Source organism: Dermochelys coriacea, chromosome 2, assembly GCF_009764565.3.
Source record: "Dermochelys coriacea isolate rDerCor1 chromosome 2, rDerCor1.pri.v4, whole genome shotgun sequence".
Lineage (NCBI taxonomy): Eukaryota > Metazoa > Chordata > Testudines > Dermochelyidae > Dermochelys > Dermochelys coriacea.
The window spans coordinates 113,417,681-113,433,161 of NC_050069.1; the positions used below are offsets into that span (position 1 = coordinate 113,417,681).

The following is a 15,481-nucleotide window of genomic DNA, read 5'->3' on the forward strand; positions in this document are numbered from 1 at the left end:
TCTATGTTACATTTCCATTATAAATATATATATATTCACAACAACTGTATGGGAACACAGGAATTCACAGCTGTAACCATGCTTCACACCAGGAATATTTGAACAAGAGCATAGTAGAACTCAGAGCATCCTTCTATAGATGGATGTCCCACATGCACTGAAGGAGAATCTGTTAGCAACCTTAGCCTTTGAAAACAGGTCATTTGCATTTAGTTGCCTAAATATGGATTTAGGAGTCTAACTTTAGACGCCCAGGTTTGAACATTTTCTCCTATTTTAATCTATCAAGGTCTTTGTGTCGTATAAGAGCACCGCCCAAGTATCTCAAAAACAAAATCACAACAGCCATGCTTGCTTTCTTCCAAGGAGAAAGACTATAGGCTTTTTATTTGCTTGTTTAGGCTTGTGGCTATGCGTGTGTGAATGAATGGATGTGTCATGTGTGAAGAAATTATTGAGGGGAAGCTGAGTTGCAGAAGTGAGTTTTACATCTCATTCTGAAGTAGTTAGTTCCACAGTCATTCTTATCTCTTGGGGAAGTGAGTCCCATAATCCAGGCCTAGCTCCTGTGAAAGGCCTGAATTCAGCACTTCAGCCTCTTCCTATCAACATCACCTCAGTCTTGCTTGGATTCAGCTTTGGGCAACTGTTCTTCATCCAAGTGTTGATTTCAGCCAGGCACTGAGAAAGCTGGGAGATGGTGCTACATATACTTGACACAAGTTGTAGAACTGTGTGTTATTTGTGTGCTGCTATCACATCACCTTGTGGTGTTTCACCAGCTCTCTCAATAGCTTCATACAGATGTTGACTAAAATGGAGGAGGAGAGGATTGAGCCTTAGAGGACTCCAGGCAGAGAAACAGCAGCCAGTTCCAACCCACTGACAGGGAAGAAGGACCAAAGCCATTTCAGGACATTTCTGTTCACTCCAGTAACCTCTTCATGATGGCCAAGACTAGCTGGTGATCAATACTGTCAAATGCCATAGAAGGGTCCAACAAAGAATATGGATGCATTTCCATCATCTGTGGATAGAAAGAAGTAATCCACAAGTGAAGTGTCTGTACTATTCCCTGATCTGAAGCCTGACTGAGAGGAATCCCAGGTCCTGGCAGCTAACAGAGGGCATCAGAGACTGTTTTCTGCAAACTGGCCAACTATCTTACTTAGGAAAGGAAGGTAACACACTTGGCAATAGTTTGTGAGGTGTCCAGCTTCAAGCAGTAGTTTATTTAGTACTGTTCAGACTATTGTATATACTAGATGGTAGGTACTAGATTTCTTTCATAAAAGGTGTTGATAATCTCGTAGCAATCTAGTCTTGCTTTAGTCTATCCTTTGCCTGATTATATAGTTTTTATTTTGTTATTTTAATTGACTTCTGTTTGATTCACACACATACAAAAAATAGATAATCTACCATTCTACAAAGAACATATCTATTTTCAAATGATTAAATTATGAGTTGGATATAAACTGCAAAACAAGAGCATGTCTGGAGTAATTCAATTTATCACCAACCATGAAAAGTATCTTACAAAATTCACAAGGAAAGTCATCCATAAGAAAGGCACAAAGGACTAATGTTGTCAGCAAAGAACATGTAAAGAAAGCTGCAACAGGAGAAAAATAAATAAAAAGAAGGAAAATATTTACTGCTAAGTTTGGGGTTCTACTGTCTCCCTGTGCACAACAATCAGCTCCATTATCCACTGACTAAATTTATATTTGACTTTCAATGCAAAATGCTTTCATAACACTGACAGAGAAATAAAACAGTAATAATGAACTGACTACACAAACTTACCGATCTTTAATGTTGTCGATAGACTGGTCAAAAGTCATCACAGACCATCGACATTCGTCGGCATTCACAAACTCGTTGAAAACCAAACAGACATGGTTCAATTTTGATGAAGTTCTGATGGGATCCAAGCAGGTCATGAAACCTGCCTATTTTCCTGCCATCTTGCGTGCCTGGCTCGTGGGCAGTGCAGGCTCCCAGAACTTTCAGGGTCCCTGGCTTCAGGCTAGCCATGGCTCCGTTCCTTTCCACAGAGAATTTTGAAATTTTTGGTTTTCATTCCAAATCCAAAGTAAATCAATTTTTAAAAATCAAAATCTCCTGCAAAACAAAATGACCTTTTATTGTCCTGCTCTAGATGCAGGTTTCTCACTAAGAACTGATACACTGGAACTGTCCATAATACCCAGATCTGCTTTGATCATTTGATACATGTGAGACATCCAGATACCTTTCAAAGAGGGCCTCTCATATTCTTGATATATGCCTTCATTACTATATGTCATCCTGAGAACATAATAAATATGGCCTCAGCAATATGTGAAGGTCTTTTATCATTTTATGCTTCTCACATGGTGGTCATTCATGAAAGTACTTCTGATTTATTTATTTTTTTTTGCACTAAGATACTTTCTGTTTTTGATTTGGGGTCATGGTGTTAATGGCAATTTAGATGTTGCACATTATAGCAAAGCGGCAACTTTGCATAGTTAAGATTTAGAGTCACTCTAAAATCCACATAGTGGCTTGCATTGTCTTGAAAGTTGCTGTGTTACATGGGGCTGGGGGAAGGATTCAAATTTGGGGTCATTTGAACAAAGGGTTCCTGAAATACAGTCCCCCTAAAAATCACGTTTACAAAATCACTGGGTTCTTCTAATAGTTTTTGTGCATACCTGGGTTTTGAACAATGGCTCTAATCTTCTCCACACTGATTTTACCTGCTCTGAATTTATCTCAACTATTGCATGCTACCCACTGCCTCTTTGGGGAATGCAATATTTCCAAAGCTATTCAGGGTAAAGTTTAGAACTTCACTCTGGGTCGAGTCTAACTGACAAGCCAAAGAGTGAAATGCACATGTGCAGCAAGACTAGGGTTCTGTTCATGCCAGAAAGCTCTCAGGCAGTCTTATCACAGTGACTGGATGGCTCAAGGTGACATGCTATGGCCACTGAACCTGAGCAATGCCTATGAACAGTGAATTAGAGCTGTACCCTTGGCAGTTTTCAGAGCATGTGTATTATACATTTGAGTTCTCTGCCTGCATTCTGTAGGGGCTCCTTTTGGAAAGTTTTGCCCTGGTTTAAGAGCCAATATTTTAAAGTGCTCTAAAATCCACATGCACTCTGATTTTACTTTAGAAGTATTACCAAGGAAATTAGTATTAAAGAGAGGTCAGATGAAAGATTCTAGTAAAGGTAATGCAATTATGACTCATGATCCTCAATCATTTCCTGAACAATAGGACTGAATGTGATCAAAGGAAAGCAAGTAAGTTGTTGGGTCCTTTGGTCATGGGGGTTAGTGATAGACAACCCATTAACATGAGCTGCTCATAACATTTTCAGATTTTCATAACTTTTTTGTTTCATAGGAACAAGGAGGAATTGGAAAGGTGAGGGAGAAATAGGGGTATATGTTGGAGCAGGGCAGGCAATGTTGGAGTTGGGACTGCAGCTCTGCCCCTTTGCCAACCTGGCACAGCTACTGAGAAGCCAGCACACACTTAGACAATGACTTTTATTAATGCAAGGGATTGCACAAGCATTATGTTTCTGAAAACCTAGTTTGATTATTAGAGCTTTGATGAAGAACTAAGTTCCCAAGAAGTATAGTTTTTCTACAATCACTCTATGATCATCCTCAAAGGGATCATCCACGAAAGGATCTTTGCTCCATGAGAGCTCATAAGTGGTGACAGAACAGTACCATAAGGAGGGGAAAGGAAATAGAGCGAGCTCTGCCTTGCCCTAGGCCCCTTACAGATACACCCATCACCTCAAAGTTCCTCCCCCTGGCTTCTCCACCAGGCCAAAGGAAGGGGCTCAGTGGTTCCCCTTCCTTCCAATGAAACCTGATCGGGGAAGGAACCCAGGACTTTGTCCTTCCCTGTGTTGCCTCCAGGATGCTGGATATTGCTGCTTCTAGGGGGAAAGGGAAAGTCAGAGAAGTGCAGAAGAATATGGGGAGGAAAGGAGAGGGTCAGAGATGTGCACTGGGGGAAGTAGGGAGGCTTCAGCACCCCCAAAACCTACCCATGCCCCTCATTTTTGTCCCCCCATCAAAATATGCCTTTACTGACTGTGTCAGTGCCTGTATTATTCCTGCATCTTGTACCCAGATTCTCAATCTAATAGGCCCCCACTGATGCCCATTCCTCTGTGGGTAGGAAGACTGGGAAGGGAGGACCAGGCTGTGCTGGACAGGCAGAGAGATGATTGTGGGGCAGTGAAGGGACCAACATCAGTTCAGTACCTTCTGTGGCCAGGGTAATAGTTGTCAAGGAGCCAGAGGCAGTAGAGATGGAGAGCTGCCTGTGGAACATGGGGTTCTTAGAATTTTTTTAAAGGAAATTAATGGCCCAAAAACTTTGTTAAGACAGAGTTAAGATTGTCCAGTGATGCTTCATCTCAGGATAGGGTGACCAGATGTCCCAATTTTATAGGGACAAGTCCCGATTTTTCGGTCTTTTTCTTATGTAGGCTCCAATTATCTCCCCACCCTGTCCCGATTTTTCATGCTTTCTGTCTGGTCACCCTATCTCAGAACATCAAGTTCAGCTACACTTAAATCCCTGAAATCTAGGAAATGAAGAGCTACGGTAATGCAATTTTAACCTTCTGAAAGCCAGGAAATATAGAACTACGTGCCACCCCCCACAACACAACCTTAACTAGACCCTCTTTAATCAGTGTCCCAATATGCCAACACTGCACATACTTGCATTCTGCCCTTGCAGATTCTACAGAACGTTACAGGAATGGAGTACATGATCACTGTAGAACAGTAACACCTTCTCTCTGCTAAGGCAAAACTAGGGTTTAGGACAGATATAGTGAACAGGAGCTACCTGCACTTGGCCTACACTCAAACGCATGGCCTACTCCATAGAACCCATTCCAGACTTGCCAAATGGTACCATCAGCAAGGCCCATTCATCCCACTAAAGAATGGCACAGCCCACTTCATACGATGGTGCAGAGGAGAAGTTCATTGCCTTGTCCCTCCATGTACGTGTGCCCTGGAGGATGCCCCAAAAATACAGCCCCTGCATGGTCCTGGCATGGATCCTGCAATGGGAGGCAGCTTCTTGTTCACTACCATTACACGCATCACCAGGGTGGATAAAAATCAATTATTTTTTTTATTTAAATTGGATTTTTTTGATAAAATGCTTTTTGAGAAAAAAACCTATCTAAAGATAGTTTTAATTAAGATACATTATAGCTCAAAGATATCTCATCATGGAATAGGGATTATAAATTCTAATTCTATAGTATGAGACAATATATTCATGTAATGTTTAAGAAAAGTTTTGTAAATGAGTTCCAATAGTTCATGGACTAGGAATCCAATCTTATGGGGTTCCACGGGCTCCTGTATAGATTATTTAGGTTAATCTTTCTATCTATCCAATGGGACTCAGTGCTCAGTCTAGAAGATACCATCAGAGATGTTTAGTTTTCCAGTTCTCAAACTGTGGATTTGTGTCTCCAGAGATAACATGCTTGTTAACAGCAAAAATGTTTTAAAATAAATATATAGAGGTGAGAAATAACAGACCTCCACCCTATTGTCCCTCTGCAAATTTGTGTACACAGAGTCAACCCCTTACCTCTCTCTAAAAGTGCAAAGTGTCAAAAAGTTCAATGAAAAGAAGCTTGTTGGGGGCAGAGTAGATCTGGAGAAGGAGAAGAAGTCTGGACATAAATGTGAGAAGCTTGTTTTGTTAAAATATTATATGTTTGCTGTTGAAGAAAAAAATCCAGAATACTTAACATTGTTGTTTTAGTTAAATAAAACAATTTAAATGTCTTTCTGGTGATGTTCTCCTCCTAATACAGCATGGCAAGAAAATCCTCCAAATATTAATGATTAACCTATTAAATTGGAGGTAGTTCACCTCCCAATGACTTCATAAATATCTGCTTTAATTACCTTCGGTAAATGAAATAACCAAATAATCATTCATTTTCTGATATAGCTGTAAAACTAATCTGAAAAGTTTTCAAAATAAATCACTTAAAAATGTATAGTGTGTACAGTACCTTCTAAAAATGAAACCTACATCTATCTCTGTGTTGTGAAGAATATGTATTCAGGTTATAACAACCAACAAGAATGCACTTTTATGTAGAAAATCATGATTAAATTTATTCTTCCTGACTAGAGATTTAAATCATGATTTAAATCAATTAGATTTAAATCAAATCCACCCTGCACATCAATGAGAGAGTCTTTCATAACCTGGCCCTAAAAGTTTAGTAGACACTGGCCTGCAAGAAGCATAACAATAATTGGGACTTTCAGCCAGGTTACGGCCTTAGTAAACCAATAAGCAGCAGCATACTGGAGTACTTTGAGGAGTGCCTAAAAACCCTTTTTAAAATTCTACGTAGAGGATTGGGGTGATTTCACTGCCTCTTCTAGCATTTAGCCCTTCCTCCCTATCGCCCCCCGCAAGTACTGATAGATCATCCTTGCCACAGACAGCCTGGACAGTGGCAAGGGTACAGCCTCCCGATTCAATGGGTGTGCTCACAGTGGTGAGAGAGACACCACCTGGGACGTGGTGGGGGAGTCAGCCCAGCTAGGCATCCATCCCCACGTCCTTACTGCCTGGAGACTGGGACACATGGGGGCATCAAACATCTCCCTCCAGCAACCCACTGCTCCCTCTTGTACATTTTGTTCTTCAGGCCTTCGTAGCGGTGCATGACTCTGACATCATCACACAGTGACATGGCTAGGAGCGGCACCAACATGATGCAGGACCTGAGCTATGCATGGTTTCTTGTGCAAAGGAATGAATGCAGTTCCCCATTCCTTCCCCCCCCTCATGGGGAGGGGGTTTGCATCCTTGTTTTCATGCTTTCTGTGGGTGCAACTGAACCCACAAAACCCATCTAAAGCTGATTCGATCCCAAGGCTCATAAAATACTGCTGAAGAGAAAAGTTCTTACTTTTTGAATAAACCAGATTGCATCAGATGATCGGTACTTTAGAACAATTTCCTGGAGAAAGATCTCATATCTGTCTGTAAGGATATTCCTCCCTCTCCACCCTATCTCACTCAGATGATACAGCTTGAACACAGTATACTCTCAAAGTACTCAGTGTAGTTTCAGGATTGCCAACCTTCAGTGTTCAAAATCTATGAGCCAGGCTCCCCAAAATCATGAGATTGGCTTAACAAGCATGAGCTTTTAAATAAAATAATAAAGCTTAGCTTCTTTTTATTTGCCTTTCGGTTTTTGAGCCTTTAGGTACACATTTTTTAAAATGCACCTGAGATTCTCACATAATCACAGGATTCCAGGGGCCGGGACTTTAAGAAAAACACCAAATAGAGCAAGATTCACAATAAAATCATGAGAGCTGGCAACATCGTAGGGGAAATGTATACATATACAGCAAATGCACTGAATAGAAGTTTGTTTGCACAGTGGCATTCCAGTCTACCTAATTTATTGTTATGAGACAACATTTTTGTTCAAATTAATTGATTCTCCAGTCCCTCTTGCCACTTGTCTGCAAGCATACATACCCTGGGACAATGCTAATAAAGAAGTTTTTGTTAAAATATTAAGATATTGGTAGTACATCACTGCCAAATAGTGCCCAGCTACCTATGCCCAAATTTCTGAGCAGCAGTCCACACAGGAGCTGGTTTTAAGGCAGAAATCTTCCCCATCATAGCCCATGGTTTATCTGGCATTTTGCATTCTTACCAGAGCTGGCTGGGAAATGTTTTGTTCGTACAAAAAAAAATTCAAACTAAACCAAAATTTTTCATTTTTGTAAACATTTTTCTTCAACTGTTTCCAGTTCATGGCAAAAACCAGAACACGTTCAGCAAACTGAAAAAATTTGTCTGGAAACTGAAAAATATTTTGTTTTCAGCAATTAAGACTTAAACATTTTTCAGTTTTTGGCCAAAATATTGTGGGTTTGTTTTTTGACAACCTTCTTCTCCCCACAAATCCTTTTTGGCAAAATTAGACAGTTTCCTCTGAAATTTTCATTTTGATAAAAAAGCCATATTTAATTTGAACAAACAAACAAACCAAACCAAAACCCCAAAAGACTCAAAACAAAACAAAAACACCTTTTGAATGAAAAACTCCATCTGTTTCTACCTCTTACAGAGTTCCTATGGAATCACATCTTTATTTGCATTCTTTTCCAGATGGCATGTTATGAGTGATATTTTTTCTTACTTCACTTTCTCAGCAGTACATTATTTCCCCTAGTTCTCACAGAAAGTGTTCACATTAACGTTTGTCTTACATTTACTCTCTAGTGGGTGTAATCAGTCTTTGCAATGGAGCAATCCACCAATGAGATGAGAAAGCCAAAGGAGAAGAGCTGTTCTCACTGTAACCATATATGAATCCCCAAGAGGCAAGATAAGGAGAAACCAACTGCAAAGAAAGTTTTTTCCTTCCTCTGGCTCTTATATTACAAAAGGACATTCTGACCTCAGAGGAGTGTTTTTCAAAATTCAAGATATTCTCTGGATCCAAGAGAAGAGCTGTACTTGCTGGATGGATGCTATTTTGGATCCCATAAAGGAACTTGTGAGTGCTGCTATTTATACCCTTACACAGCACCCCCTGTGCTAAGAATACAGTACTACAGCTTCTTATTGAAATGAATGGGGAACAGTCAAATACTTATTAGACAAGGTGGGTGAAGTAATGTCTTTTATTGCACCAACTTCTGTGATAAACTAAAAAGATATTACCTCACCCACCTTGTCTCTCTTATATCCTGGCATCAACACTGCAAAATACTAATTAGCTGTTTTTGTTTGATTTAGTCTTGTCTGTCATACCAGGTAATTATATTAGTGCTTCTGTTGTTTTGTGTGCTTATGAATGGTTGGTGTTGATGACTGGGGAAGGCTAAGGTGTCAAATTGGTTTTAGTGGTTAACATCCAGGGGGAAGTTATGAATAAAACCAGGGGGAAGCTATGAAACAAAAATATAACAACAAAAGCCAGCTGGGAGAAAAGAGGGGCTGAAACCAATGGCCTTTAAAATTAGTCTCCAGCACCTAAACAAATCAGGCTCAACACAGCACTCAGACAGGCGCATTCTATGGCCTAATCCTGCAATGAACTCTGTGAACCTCCTGCAGCTGTGGGAATCTCATAACAGAATCTGGGCATAGGCCCAGATCCTCAAAGATATTCAGGCTCCTAAGTCCCATTGAGATCAATGAGCATCAAGGGCTTGGATATCATTGAGGATCTGGGGCCTGGTACTTTTGCTGGGATGACTTTCTGCAGAGAGATCTTTATTTTATCTGACTTTTTTCTAAGTCACATTAATTTATTTTTTGTGGGATTTAAAATAAAAATACCCCCTTTATATCGACTATTGATTTCTTTCTGTGCTTCCTCTCCTGCTTTTATTTCTTACATAGTCATTTATACCCATGCAAAGGGAGTATAAAATGCTGATCCAATTTGATAGCTTTTCACAACTGCTTTGGTCAGGTGTACAGGCATCATGGTCTAGTAGTGGAGGGGGCACTAGACTGGGACTTAGGAGACGTGACTATATTCCTGGCTTTGCCACTAACCTCCTCTGTGACCTTAGGTAAGTTACTTCACCTCTCTGTGTCTGTTTCCCCTCCCACCCCTTGTTTGTCTTACCTTTTTAGACTGTAAGCTTTTCAAGGCCAGGATTATCTCTCATGTGTGTTTGTACAATATCTAGCACAGTGGGGCCTTGATCTTAGTTAAGGCCTGTTGTAAATAATTTTCCTAAGGTCTAACCATGACACAGCTTCCACACAAGCATTCCTTTATTAGTCCAAAGGTCACGTGGTGCTGATTACATCCAAAATATAAATACAAGCATATACACACTTATATTCCATACCTTAGCAACAATACAGTTACATGCATTGTCCAAATACTTATCAACAGGATCAGGCCCAGGAGATACCTTCCAATCATGGTGTGATTCCATATGAAAAGCTCTGACAAAGAAAATCCTGAAGAACCTTGTTTCTTATACACTATCCTAAAAAAGTGATGTCATTGGTAGTTATCAGACCTTAGCAGTTTAGGGCTGGACACTGTCCTCTGCTCCTGTCAAGACAAGATTAATGACGGGGCATCTTTCTTCAAAGTTTTCTTCTTATCTCATTTTGCCATAAGTCTCCCTAACTACTGGGCACTTGGTGTCCAATTAACCATGTTTTTCTTTGTTTCTATTACCTCATCCCAAACCTTAAATAAGATAATGCTGGTATTTCAAAGATCAGTACAAGTTTAACGCAAACAATCTTTCTGTCTCATGAGTTCATATGGTATAGTCACACTCTTTGGGCCTATCACTCATGCCTACATTTAAATGCAAACCCAGGTGTAATGTCAGCCTATATTCTCTACAGGGCCTCTAAGAGCGAGTGCAACACAAATAATGAATAATAATAAAACAGAAATAATTAACACTAAATAATAGGGGCTAAGCCAGTGATGAACCAGGCCCACCGATTTTAAATGCACCTGCAACCCACAGTTTCATGTTGTAGCTCTACTGTGCCAGTCTGCACCTGAACAGCTTTTATGTACAGTTACTGGCACAATTATTTTTAAACTCAGACTGGGTTCAATCTTGCAAAATCACTGCTCCTTAATCCTCAAAGCTTGCCTCAGTGAACAGATTTACTGGCACTGCTTCACTGCTGGGCAGGACGACAGGAACATTTGAAACCCAGTTTTTTGGCTCATAGAAGCCATTCTGTTGCTTTTATTCTCAATGCCATTCAACTTTATTTTCTCAATGGAACACTTCACAGAGTTTGGGAATGGACTGTGCTCAGTACTGGATCCTATCCATAAGTCTCATGAGTGCCGCTTTATTTTCGGGCTCTGGCATCTTGTGAATGGCGCTTACCTTTCCAGGATTTCGCATGAAACATTTTCTGCTTAGTCAGCAGATGCCCAGTGAAGCCTACTTCATTCAGCCAGACTTTGTACTTTCTTGCAGTTTCAAGGTTGTTGCTTCTAGCTGCAATGCGAGACTCTGATCATGCTTCTGCCATGTATTTCTAAACACATATCCAAATGTCACCTCTAGAATTTCCAAACTCTCAGACATTTCTGGGATACTTACACTGCAGATGAGCTATTAAAAAGAGATCACGTGAATCAACATTATGCTGGACAAAATGTAATGTACAGTACACAGCTTCCAGCATTCCTCCTTTAGCCATATTTGCCAAAGCCACTGATGTGTAACCAGTCTAAAAAACAATACAGCATTGTCACTACAGTATAACATTTTCTGCTCTACACAACAGGTAAAGCTTCCTTTTCATCACGTTTTAAATCTCCCAGGACTAGGCAGATTCTGATTTTGTTTAGCTTCACTCGTGCTAGTCATCCAATCAGCAGCCTCTCAGGGTACCTGATAATCACATTTATTCTTTTCGTTCTCTCCAATTCAGTTCAGATATTTTTCTGGCTGGTTGTACGGCTGGATTAAAATAAAACAATACCCAACTTTTCCCATCCAGCAACCAGAAAGGCATGGGGCCCTACTCAGCACAAGTAAATTGGGACTTGTCTTTGAAAATGAGATGAGATAAGATAAGATGAGATCCATCAAAGTCAGTGGATAAAGGGATCTACCTTTGTGGAGCTGATAGCAATGACTCTTCTTCTTTTTTCTCGTCACTTCCCTATTTGGGATCAGTGACTTTTAGGGCCTTCTTCCAAAACTCATGATTCTATGCCGGGCTGTTTTGCAACTAGGTCTCTCTAAGGTCCGCTGATATCCAGTCCATGTACAGAAACTTTGGCCTCCCCCTTGCTTGTCTTCCATCCACAATCATTACAAAGGCCATCCTATCAATATATGTCTGAGGTCTCCACCTCAGATATGTCCATTCCAAAATAGTCTAGCCTCTCTCAACTTGTCTTCAGTTGGGGCAACCAACAATAGTCCTCTCACAACCTCATTTTGTTTCCTATCATAGCGTGTCCAATCACTTGACCTTGTCAACATCTTCATTTCCATGGTGGTGAACATACAGATTTATTTTCTTGTGACTGGCCAAGTCTCTGTTCCATACATTAGGATGTATCAAATTACAGTTTTATACACACTACCTTTTAACTTTATATGATGCCTGTGTTAGTGCTGATCCCAAACAGGTCTGTAATGTCAGCCAGTTATTTCTGATATTTGCAGGGCCAGATCCTCAGTTGCACCAGAGCCATATTCTCAGATTCTACAAGAGCTGAGGATTTGGCCCACAGTGTCTTCAGAGTTAGCACTAAGGAAATTTCCAGCATTTAACCATGTTATGCAATCTAGTCTCTCATTTCACTAGGAGGGTGGTGAAGCACTGGAATGGGTTACCTAGGGAGGTGGTGGAATCTCTATCCATTGAGGTTTTCAAGGCCCGACTTGACAAAGCCCTGGCTGGGATGATTTAGTTGGTGTTGGTCCTGCTTTGAGCAGGGGATTGGACTAGATGACCTCCTGAGATCTCTTCCAATCCTAATCTTCTATGATTCTATAAAAGTCTTCCTCAACTATATAAGAGCTATTAATTATTAATATTATTATTCGCAGTGCCTGGGAATAGATAGAAGTTATGCTTCTGGCTTTTTAAATGTACATGTGAATCTCTCTAATGACATGGGCTTATTTAAATTAACATGTAAATGAGCATAGGTTGCTATCTTGCTTATTCAGCTTCTGTTAAATCCAAGCAGTTATCAAAATATTCTCTCCTCCCATGTCAAATTTAAATGGATCTTACTTACTATAGGCAGCACAGGTAGTGATGCCTATAGTTAAGGTTGCCTGAGACTTTTTATTATAAAATTCTAGTTTCAGATGTTCATAACTTTGCTAAACTTAAACCATTTGGGCTGAAATTTTCCAGGCCATGTGTCTATCTTAGCCTGAATTTATGCAGAAATGTATCTGCCATTTCTTAGAATCAAGTTAGCAGAAAATACGTTGTTTTGCCTTAGTAAAAAATGTCTTACAAGTTTTTTAATGAGAAGCTCTAGAGCTTCTATGCTTTGGAGCAGGACTTGAAATTTGGCAAAGGGGTCACCCTGTGGTCAGGGCTGTGTCTTTTGCCATCCCAATGACAATCAACCCACATTTGGCCAAGTTATACATTTCTGAAAAATCTCAGTTTGCAGATGCTCAGTAAAGAGTCTGGCAGTAGAGCTGGCTGGAAGATGAGCAATCCCTTCCTGCCAAAAAAAAAGGTGTTTTTTTTTTTAAAAACTGTCATCATGAATTGAGTTGAAAATACCACATTTTTCATGGGAAGGGATTTCCAGAAAAATTCTGTTTAGAAAGAACTGAAAAGGAATTTTCCAGCTCTCCAGCTGCCTGGCCCAGAGGCTCTTGTCAGTTGTCCCTGCTGCAGGAAGTGAAATTGACAAGAACCTCCCAGGCAGACTGGTGAAGGCTGAGCACCCAGGTTCTTTCCCGTCTGGCTCTCCGCCTTCCTCCGGAGAGCTGGGGTGCTCAGCCTTCCTACCTCACCCGAGGGATGGGACTAGGACTACGATGAGTTGGTGTTGGGGATTTTGGGACTGAGATGAAGATCTTAGGGGAAGACTGGGATTGGAACAAGGAGTCCATAGGGTGCGGGGGTCTGTGTGTGTGTAGATTGGGACTAGGAGATGAACAGAATGGGGATGGGGAGACAGGAACTGAGCCAAGAAGCCAACAGGTGGGACTAGGATATGGGCAGGCTGGAGGAGCCAGAGACAGAAGGGTCTGTAACCACTAGAGTATTCCTCTCAGAACCTGGAATTAATGCTACCTTTGCATTCCATATGCCTGGACTGTGCTGTGAAACCCACTCTCAAAATGAGTGCCTTGTCTGCCTCTACTGGCCGGGCCACATAGAGGATGACAACCTATTGTTGTCTACTGTCCTTTACTCTGTTAGCTCAAGCAGAAGAGATCCGTGCTGTGGATCTAAAGGTTCTAAACCTGCTGAGGACCCATCTGAGTGTCAATATGATGCTACATGATGGATTTACTCTTTTTTCATTTTGCTTGTTGAAAAACCTAGGAAAAACTACACTGTCATGAGTAAGGTCACTACAAATTCTGAGGGGTGAGCTCCGTTGAAGAGCTTGAGCTTCTACTGTATTTCATTTCTTCACTTTTCCCTTTCTTTTCCCTTTTAGAAACCGCTCCTGGTGGTGCTAGGGAGAGCTATACTTCAGTTAAGGTTCAATTTTACATCTACAGATTGAGCGCCAGATCCTGGATTAAGTCCAAGCTGTGCTCCGAACAGTTCAGGCATATGGAGAGCAAAGGTAGCAGTAAGCCACCTTGAGTTCAGTTCTCATTCTGGGGCCATTTTGGTGCTAGTCTAGTTCCCGGCATAACGCAGAGCAGGCTGAGGGCTTCTTTCACTTTATCTGTCTGGCAATGGTGCCCCAGAGTCATTTCAACAGCCAGGGCTCACCAAGAAGCCAGAACTCCTTAGCCATACATCTTTTCCCTTAAATTGGGGGCCAATATGCTCCTATTCAGAGGAAATCCTTCTTTTGTCAAGTACACCTGGCTTATGGCTGTTTTTTTCCTTCTGGCTGGACCCATGCAAAGCAGGCACAACACAACCTGGAACATGGCCTTCATTCCATACTTTAATTTGGCTTTGACAGACAGCCAAATGTCATTCGCAGTCACAGCTTATTTATTTTGTGATGCGTACGTTGGGTGCTGTAGAAATAGATGAAGAATTTAGTAATGACAAATTAGATCATTAGTGCTCTGAGTTTGTACAGTGCTTAGCACAATGGAGCACAATCCGGATTTAAATCAGTTGGTGAGATCACAGTATAATATACATAATAATAACAAATGGATATAATACTGATCTAATGCATGGCAATTCTGTAGCTATTTGTTCATTTAATTTTAATTATATGAAAAGCTCCTCTTCTGTTCTCTAGCTACCGGAACACTGTTTATAAAGGAAAAACATCCCTATAGGGCTTTTAACATGTAAGCACTTTATAAATATTAGGTAATTAATCCTCTGTGAGGTGGGTAATTAACTATTATCTCCATTTCACAGATGGGGAAACAAAACAGAGAAGTTAAGTGACCTGCACAAGAAACTAGGCCATGTCTTGCATTGGTCTCAGAGGGCATCGGTCTCAGAACTGAGATTACAATACAGAAATACCAGAGTCTAACCAGACTCAAACTAGTAGGGTACACCTGACTTGGAATTTAGAACTTTTGTGAGTATCAATTCTGTGTCTTTATGAGAAATATACTTTTGGCCTGATAATCCTGAACACTACAGAGAATAAGGCCTTGAATCAGTTACTCAGAAGATTGAACTCATAGGTGCTCAGGATCTCTGAAAATCTCACTACTTATTTATGTGCCTAAATAGAGATTTAGGAGCCTATAGTTAGACTCCTATATT

At 40.7% G+C, this 15,481-nt stretch overlaps 2 long non-coding RNA genes across 3 annotated transcripts in view; both read right to left on the reverse strand.

Annotated features, from left to right (window-relative positions):
* The window catches only part of LOC122458768, a 48,165-nt gene extending 37,670 nt beyond the window's left edge, over window positions 1-10,495 (reverse strand). Inside the window, exon 1 of one of the 2 annotated variants that reach the window (XR_006279005.1) lies at window positions 9,922-10,495. This is a non-coding gene — a long non-coding RNA (uncharacterized LOC122458768). The remainder of the gene's footprint in view (window positions 1-9,921) is intronic. The other variant, XR_006279006.1, reaches the window with a different exon arrangement.
* LOC122458767 lies at window positions 356-4,930 on the reverse strand. Its single transcript, XR_006279004.1, has 2 exons — window positions 1,810-4,930; window positions 356-1,027 (listed from the first exon to the last, which is right to left on the reverse strand). It is a non-coding gene; the product is annotated as an uncharacterized LOC122458767 (long non-coding RNA).
* Window positions 10,496-15,481: the final 4,986 nt, after the last annotated feature.